Source organism: Sapajus apella, unplaced genomic scaffold (genome assembly GCF_009761245.1).
Source record: "Sapajus apella isolate SASKATOON/1434 unplaced genomic scaffold, GSC_monkey_1.0 scaffold3, whole genome shotgun sequence".
NCBI lineage: Eukaryota > Metazoa > Chordata > Mammalia > Primates > Cebidae > Sapajus > Sapajus apella.
In genome coordinates, this window is record NW_022436943.1 from 61898029 (window position 1) to 61907505 (window position 9477).

Genomic DNA, 9477 nt, shown 5'->3' on the forward strand with positions numbered 1-9477 from the left:
AACGGACCAAGGTCTCGGGAAGTCTCAATTCCTAGAAAGTATTGGGTTGGGGGGTCCCCATGGTTGCTGGAGAAGGAAGAGGAATTGGGAAGCAGAAAGGAAAGCAGCTTTTTTGCAGAGTTGGAAGTTCCTAATAGGGAAGATCTTGTCTAAAGTTCTTCCTGGGGTCAGTGTGGAAGCATGCAGGGTTGGGTTGCCTCTCTAACTAGTGGGTTAGAAAATGTTATGCTTTTCAGTCTTGATTTGGGGACACACTGAACAATGCTGAACTTTGTACTTTTTTGCAAAAGAGGATGGTAACTGCCATCCCGGTGCCCAACAGGCACCAGGTGTTTTGAGCCTTGTCCTCAGTAACAGGTGTCATACATGATTAGGTACAGGAGCCTTCTGAAACGAAACTTTTACATAAACCTGTGCTAAGGAAGTCAAGTGACCTTTAACTTTAGCCACCAATGTGGCAGCAATCGGCCATAAAATGTAAATGCCTTCTCCCCTGGCAAATGCCCCTAGAACTGAGGAGTATTTCAGCTCTTAGACATAGGTTACTGTGTGGCCCCCTCTGTAAGGAGGCATTTACGAGTTTACATTGAGCTTACAAGGGACACCTGTGGATGCACAGGGGGCTGCTAAGGACTCTGCTGGTCCCTCAAGCTTGCAACTAAAACTCGGATTCCTTAAGGCATTTGCTATTCCATTCAATATCAGCCTGGGAGCCAAAGTGCTAAGGTCGTGCTACCTAGTTCTACACTAATGCCAGATGCAGGAAACACTACTTCATATGACTAATGTTCTCCTGTGAGACAGTATGCCATGAAATACGTTTTGGACTTTCAGATTCTTGATGTGGCAGTAGCGGGAAAGACATCTTCATTTCTCATCACTTTGAATATTCTACAGCATTAATCTGTTAGGCAGGTGCTGCGACCCTTGTAACACTGAGGAGTTTAAAACAAAATGCTACCATACTTAAGCACAGTATGCTGTTTAAGGAAGGTGGAATCTGGGTTTGCCACTTTGAATTTTCTCAAAGCAACACAAGTAACTTTGGGGTAGAGGGATTCTTCCCTAGTCTGAATCTGATTCCTTTAATGACCTGCCTATAAATAGTGTTGCTTGAGCTAGGAATTTCTCTATCAATCTCATTCTTAGCTCAGGTTTTCTAACTGCTCTCCTGCTAATCGGACAGGCTGAATGTGGAGGCTTCTGAGACGCCTCGAGTGAGCATGATGTGTTAAGACATTCCATGTAACTTGCTTCCTCTCCTTTTGGGAAAGGCGTAAGTTAAACCAGGTGACATGATGCCCCAAGACCAGCCAACTGCTTTCTGGTTATCCGACCAGTGGTCGTGGTGGGGATAATGCCAAGGCTCAATGTGGCCCTTGGTGTCTGTTTTTGGAGAACTGTTGAAGGTTCTCCAGGTGCTCCCCAAGCCTGCACCTTATGTAGAGAAAATGCTACTTTACATCTATCGCCTGATGTCACGCTCAGGGACCCAGTCTACTTCAATTCCTTTCCCTTGTGCTATACTAGAAGCTTCCCCAATCACTTCTGAATTTAGCATTCCTGTCTCTATAAGCTTGCCTGCTCTTCATCCTGTTCAGGACACTGGTGCTTCGAGATTAACTTACGGACTTGAGGCACAGTCACAGACCTGTCATGTGGTTACATCACGTAATAGTGAGATCTAGACTTCTGATGTACCCGTCACCCAAATAGTGAACAGCGTACGTGGGTTGGTAACTTTATAACCCTCACCCCCTCAAAATCCTTGTTTTGTTGTTGATGTATCTACCTCCCACTAGAATGAGGCATTTGATTTGTTTGAAAATCAAATGTAACATCTCACTTAGGATAAGTCTTCAGTTTATCCACGTTATTGGGAAAGATAGGATTTCATTCTTTTACAGCTTTACAGGATTTCATGGTCTCCGGAACTCTTCCTAATCCATTCTCAAACCAGTGAGGGACTTAGGAGTATTGATGTACCAGCCTTAGTACTCAGTGAAACTTACAACTGAACGGCCCACTTGGTTCCTCAGTAAGATGTTCTATGAAATGTTTCTAATTAAAATGTGTACAAGTCTGCTCAAAGTCCAAAATTGGTTTACCTGGACAATTTTAAGATGGAATCCCTAAAACCCTGAGAGGCTCTCCTTTATTGGAATTGGGCTGCAGAAAGTTAAACACACATGTCTTCTCTACCTGAAAAGTTATCGGAGAATAATGGAAAATGAGGGAGGCCTGGGGAGGCAGGGGCATTCTCGGTGCTCACTGGGCATCGGGGTCAAGGCATCCCCTGAAAGCAAAGGTGGTGAGCTCTTCCTCTGCTGGCTATCGGACTTCGCAGCTTCCACTTCCAGCCCTGGGTCCTCTCCTTTCTACACCTCGGGTATCAGAACTCACGAAGGACATGCTGCTGGCTACTGAAGCCAAACTGCAGCCTGTCCTCTTGAGTGCATAGACCTGCCTTGGCTCACCGGGCTTCAGGCCCTATTGCTGGAGCCTGGGTGGGTGATGTAGGATCTCAGGTTGCAGCTTCAGCACAGGTGCAGCTCAGGTGATGGAACTGCAACACCCTGTGCTACTTGGAGCAAGAGGGAGGGGTGGTCTAGGCAAACGGCTATGCCCTGGTGGCACACCAGGAGGTGCATGCTCTGTCCATGAGGACCAGAAGTGCCACCTCTTAAAGGAGTAGTGGTGCCAACCTGTCTTCAGGATCTGCCCCTGAGGGCTTGCAGGATGATGGCAGGTCTACACTCGGGAAGGAGCTGGTCAGCTAATCGCAATAAACTGTTAGCCGTTGACCGGTTGACTTGCCTTCTCTACATTGAGAGGTGGTGGTTAATATCCTTCAGATGAGGACTGATGGTCCTAGATGCCCCACCAGAAGATCAAAATGCAGTGTAGACCAGGTGAGCACTGTTAAGTCTTGAGGAGGAGCAAGCGGGTCAGAGCCTGAGGCAGCCCTTCAGTGGGTCATGGCTTACAAGGCAGCCTGCATGGGTGGCCTCTTTTCCCCCTGGCAGGGCTTGGGGGCTCTGGAGTGTGCCTGGCTCTGCAGGAATTCAATGTGGACATCCAAGGAGATCGGGAATGGTAGGTAGGCTTTCATGATTCTCTGAAGGCAAAGCTGCCCCTTCCTAATGGTCTCTCTGAAAGCATTTTCTCCTCGGGCCTTCTCTATCTGTTCCCACCTGCTCCCATTACCATGACCTTGAAGGAGCAGAAACAACCTCAGGCAGGCATCTCGGACGTGCATGCGCTCCAGAAGATACACTTCTAGAATCATCAGAGGACCTCCTTTCCTCAGAAGTCCCCTTTTCTCTCCACGAAAAAGACCCTGATAACCATATATAGGAAGATCGGGCTACCTCTTAAGAGGCAGTGAAGACCTAGTCTCTTCTAGCGGTTTAGAAATGACAAATCTTGAGGCTTCAACTGACTATAAAAAGGCTGAGTGGGTCCCCAAGCCTGCTGTGGGGAGCTTGGGAAATAGGATTTGAGGAAGGACAGTTTGTACAAAACTGAAGGTCCCCAAGGGAAAGATCTTATTCTTTTGTTTGGTGAAGTAAACGGAAATGGGCTGTTTTCGGTGTTGGGTTAAAATTAACAGTAATGACTTAATTGGAAAAAATCAGGGAAACAATTTTGACCTTTTCTCCTGAATAATGGATGGCAGCTGGCATCCCCATGCTCAATCAGTATCGGGTATCTTGACACCTGTTAATGATTGGGGCCTGGGGTCTGTTCAGACACCTCTGCATGGATTTTACACTAACAAAAGCTCATTTAACCTCTTTAATCTGGAAAAGTGGTAGCCAATCCGCTGTGGAAGCCAAATGACATTTAATGTGGCAGGTACCCCCAGAACTGAAGTGCAGGTCCCTTAGAGAACTTTGGTCTTCAAAGCAAGGTTGTGGTTTTTGGGAGCATCTCCTTACAAGTTAGACCAGGCTATAACTGGGTGAAGACTGCAAGGGACACCTGTGGACATGAAGGTGGTGAACTTTGCTATCCCTTCAGACTCTTGGAGCTAAAATCCTCTAGAATGGCAGGTGTTTTGTTTCTGGGCCCCAAAGTGCTCTGATCCTGTTGCCTAAACCTATACTGATGTTGGATTTGGGAAGCCTTCCTGCATGTGCGGTACCGCAAGGTTTCCTGCATTCTTCAGTGATGCTCATCAGCTGTAAAACTCCAAGGCGGAAACTACATGCTGGGCGACTAGAATCTTGACCTAGCAAAAAAGGTGTAAAGGTATACTTACCGTATCCTGTAGTAAATGTCCATCAGGCAGATGGCCATAATCCCAGGATGTCTGAGGAGTCTATTGAAATGTACTGTACACTTTCACCTTGTGTTAAGCACAGTATATTTCAGAGAAGTGATCGAATTTTCTGAATTTTACTCAAACCACCAAAGTGTTTGGTGTAGAGGATTCAGCCCTGTGCTTCCGATCGACTCTCGTGCCTTTGGTGACTGGCTGCCTGTGAACATCTTCCTACTTTAACCTTGGTCCTTGGCTCAGGTTCCTAATTGTTCTGTGAATCCAGCGAGGCTGCTGAATGGAGGCTGCTCTGAGATGGCAGAGTGAGTGTATACTAAGACATGTTAGTTCTCATGGTAAACTGCTTTTGGGAAAAGCAGCCTAAGTGGCCTGTTGTATAATCTCGGCCTGCTCCAGATAAGTTACCAGCGAATGTAGACGTGAAGGTCCTAGAAAGTGTTCTGAGGCTCTTCTGGGCTTACACAGCCAGCATCCAGGTCCCTGCAGCTATGCTGCAGAGAAGCCTGCCTGTCCTAGGACTGAGCCCTCCCCGTTCTGTGCAATGTTACAGCTGCACATTCCTGTAGCCCCTTCTGGGAAGTGCACTGCCACAGGGCCTGCTTTGTCTTCCCTTCCCCTAATCCAAAGCAGGTATTCTACAGGGTACTGCTGGCGAAAATGTGGATTTTAAGGCCTGTAAGCCCTGTCCTTGCATCCTAAAATGAGTCAGACCCCTGTGGGAAATGTGCCTGCTGTTAGAGGCCAAGCTACCCCTCTCGGGGTTAGGATACTAAGGTACTAAGCAGTGGAGGGAAGAACCTGCGTTGCGGGTTCTTCCCTCCACTGTTTAGTACCTAAGAGATGAAGGAACTGTTCAAGGCGTGGTGCATAGAGCCATCAGGACAGTCTTACGATAAGACATGCAGGAAGAAAATGTCTTGCCACTCCTCTTCTTGGCTCTTCTAGGTGCTTCTCCTAAATCTGGAACTTTTCTTATCCGCTGGGTACACATTAGTCTCATTTCCTCAGCCCCTTCCTCCCAAATCAGCTCCCTCATGCCAGTGGCTACCACAACACATCCTGTTCTAGTGATGTCTCGCTCCAAAGCACTGCCTTGGGATTTGTTTTTATACACATTGTCATCCTACAGTGCCTGTCCTCAGGAAAATGGCGCAAAGTGGCGGCCAGTGTGGAACGGACTTGCAAGTCTGAAACGGTAGCGCTTTCCCACTCTTAATAGAATTTTAACTAGCTTTTGTACACTAGGGTAGGAGACAATGAGACGGAAAAGAGAAGAGGAATAGATAGCGGACGCTGGTGAGGTGAGGTCTAAGGATGCTGCAATTGTGAAGTCCTGCAGAAGTCTAGGTGGCAAGCTGAGTTGGGAACTTATGTTCCTAATTTAACATAGAGCTTGCCACCTAGGGACGTAAGGAACACAATGCTTCCTGGGTGGTAGCAGAATGTGCCTCCTTGCGAGGGATGATTGGTCTTGTAGGCACCTCTCCTGTCTCGGAATCCAAAGTTCTAAGAATTCTTCCTGAAATGTCTCTAGTGGTACCTTGAGGTTCCTCTAAGGAAACTTCTGGGCATCATGTGCCTGGAATTGAACCTCACAATCGATCTTCAGTTTTACAAGTGGCTTAGTTTTCAGATATCCTAAACAGTAGATTTGGGGTGACTAATGCTTGTGCAGCTCTTAAAAGAGCCATTTCCTCTACCCCTTAAAAGGAGGGAAAGATTCAAATCCCTGGAAACACTGTTGAAATTGAATGCCAGGATGCTTAGCTACCCTGGGGCTTGTTCCTACTTGGAGCAGGTGCTATGGCATGAATGTGAATTGTATGCTCCAGCTGTGTAGCTTGTCCTAGTGCCAGAATCGGAGCAAGGTAGAGCACCGAAACCCCCTTGGCTCCATCCCAGTTGAACTGGGAGGAGCTGAACTTTGCTAACAGGAAGATGAGTCCTGGCTTCTGACATGACCAGGTATACCTTCTAGGATCTGACTTGTATTAAGTATGTTGGGTATAAAGAACCTTCTCCAGTAAGACTTGTGCTGTAGTCTTCGGTTAAAGTAAAATGGAAATACTCTTGCTCAAGGCTGCAGTTAATAAGCATCCTGTTAGTGCTGTTGAGTATGCTTCTCCCCTAACTTCCTCTGAAACCACATTGGGCCACTTTGCGTGCCCTGCCATGTTTGTTTTCACTTTTTAATTCTACATCACCAATTTGGTCTAAGATACCTCTTCTGCTTTGATAAGTTAATCTTCAAAAGGGTAGGATGTTCTTTGGATACTGACTGACATTTTAGCCTCTGAGGAAAATGGTGCTGCTAGGTCAAGAGAACTTCCGGAGCCCAAGCAACTGGATTGGATCTGCATACACATCCCCAACCACTTACTATTGCCAGCGGAGCAGATGCAAGTCTAAGTGCAGCTAAAAATGTGAAATTAGAAGGGACTGACAGCCGAAAGGCACAGCACAGGTGCAAAGTGTAGAATGAGGGTGGGGCTTAGAAGTCCTCATGTGAGCTCAGGGTAGGGTAAGAAAGTTGTTAAAGAACTTCTGCAGGTCTGACCATTGTAAATGTTCCCAATAAACAGGATAAGGGCAAGGAACTGAGCTTATGCCAGTGACAAAGATGTGACAAAAGTTCAGAGTAGTGAGGGACTCTGGGCCCTGACCTGAGCTTCTGCTTGTAGAATTAGAATTGTGTGTCTTGGGACAAGTACATGAAAAACATCGGGTAGGTGGCCAGATCTTGGGATGGAGGCAGTAGAGATATACAATCTGGGGGTCTGACTTTGGAAATACTGTGTAGTTTTAAATGTCACTTTACCCTTGAACAGGCTGAACATGGGATCTAGTGACACCTAGGAAGCCTGACTTGTAAGATTGCCAGAATTAAGAGGAACCTCCCAGGATTTGTCATCTCTGCTACTGTAGCTTGAAGGGTTTCGTATGGAACTGCTTCAGGAGAAACTAGGCAGCTTCTGATACAAAATGCAGATTAGTCTCCTGTAGAATGATACTGAATCAGTGAAATCATAGAAATTCAGATGAGTAAGATAAAACTGATTGGCCTTAATTCTGACATTCCTGATCTCCATAAACGCCTCCCACTAAGATGTCAGTATTACAGAGCTATTGCTATCCGATAGACTGTATCCTATTGGGTAGGAAAAACAAATAGCTTTAGGAATAACTTGAATACTTAATGTGTATAATTTTTGACTCTAGCTTAAAGCAGCTCAGCCAATTAAGGATTTGTGTATGGTAGAGAAATCGATTATAATTCTAGAGTTTTCTGGGAATGCTACAGAAGCTCTTAGACTGTCCTGTGAGCTGAGAAGCTTCACATAAAACAACCCATAGCACGGTCCTGGACTGTGGTGTATTGTAGTGTCTGAGAAACATTAATTCATGCCTGTTGGTGTACATTTCTGAAAATCTCAAGCTCATATTGCTAGCCACAACCTTGTCGCCATGATTTGAGAGGGATGATGCTCTCCTGGGCTTCAGATCTTATATCCATAGTTGGTAGGAGAACTGTTGGAGTTGCTACTATTGCCCATTCTAGCTGTAGAACACAACTGCTAGAATTCAGGTGAGAAAGCTGACGCTAATCTCAAAGCAGGGGTGCATCACCCAAAGCAGGCATGCTCAGCTTGTGTGTTCTCTCAAACTTCTGGCAGGACGAGGGATCTGAATGCCTCTAGGCATTGAACAAATAAGACTTCGCCATGAATATGCAGATCTTGCTTATGGCAACACAGGAAGATACCATAAAGCAATGCACACATTGTGCAAAGTGGAAATGGTAGATGAGAACTTCATAAAACAAGTTGGTACAATTATTGGAGGTATAGGCAAGTGACTTAGTGATTTGGAAGACGAGGAATCTAGGGTAGTGATTCCTAAGTGAGAACTAAGTCCAAATTTGGGGTATAATAGCAGGCCAACATCTGGAGTACAAAAATCTGGAGCACCAAAGGGGCAGATCAACATTTAGACAAGAGACCTAAATGCAGATATCGCAGGGGAAGCTGTGTTGAATGGGACTCGGGGGGAGCTCAGACCTCTAGGACAGAATCGGCAGCAGGTGGACTTAGAGGTGTCTCTTATCTTGACCCACCTTGAATACAGGCCCACTGAATTTCATGCCCAGAGAGACAGGCAATAGTTATGACTTCCACAAAATCAGGACTTCTAGGTTAGTCTGGATAACTATCTGGTAGAAATTGCAGCCATTCTGAATAATGGGCAAGGTATAAATGGATGGTGAAAGAAGGAACAATGTAGCCTTCAGACGAGGCAGGACTGGTGACTTTGGTATGAGATACTCGCCTTGGTAACCATTTCCCTCTTGTATGAAGAGGTGAATCTGAAGGAACTGGAAGTTCTCCAACTGTCTTCTCTAGGTAAATCACATAGGAAACTGTAGTACCATTGAAAACCTATTAAATCACTTGGACATTCGTGGCAGTTGCATCTCGAGTGTCTAAAAATCTCTTCAAATGTCTAAACAAATGTGAAGTGAATGCCTGACCCATTCTTTGATAACAAAGGAATTTTAAAAGCTAGATAACTCTTAGAAGGTTATATGCTTGTTTTGCATAATGATAGAACAGTTCCACATGGCTGGGGATGCCTCAATCTTGGCAGAAGGCAAGGAGGAGCAAGTCACATCTTGGATGGTATGGGAGGCAAAGAGCTTGTGCTGGGGGACTCCTGTTTTTAAAACCATCAGATCTTTGAGACTTGCTCACTACCATGAGAATAGCATGGAAAAGACCTGCCACCATGATTGAATCATCTGCCACTGGGTACCTCCCATAATACATGAGAATTATGGGAGGTACAAGATGAGATTTGGGTGGGGATGTAGAGCCAAACCATGTCAGACTCCAAGGGTGAGATGGAGGGACTTATGTCTGCCTGACACTGAGCTGGTGACTGCCTAACGAGTTAAGGGCAGGAGAAAAATGAGAAGAGCTCTAAGAAAGCAATAACTGCTCTAACTCTCCTCTGGATCTCTGGAAGTAAATTCAAATGTTGTCATAACACTTCTAAGACCGCCTTGGAATGAAAAACACCCTGGCTCTAGGAGCTTGCTTTTGTATAAATCTAAAAACCCTCTTGAGTGACTAGGGACTGACTACACTGTCGGCTCTTAGCGCTCCCCAAGTATCTTTCCTTTTTTAAAAATAGCC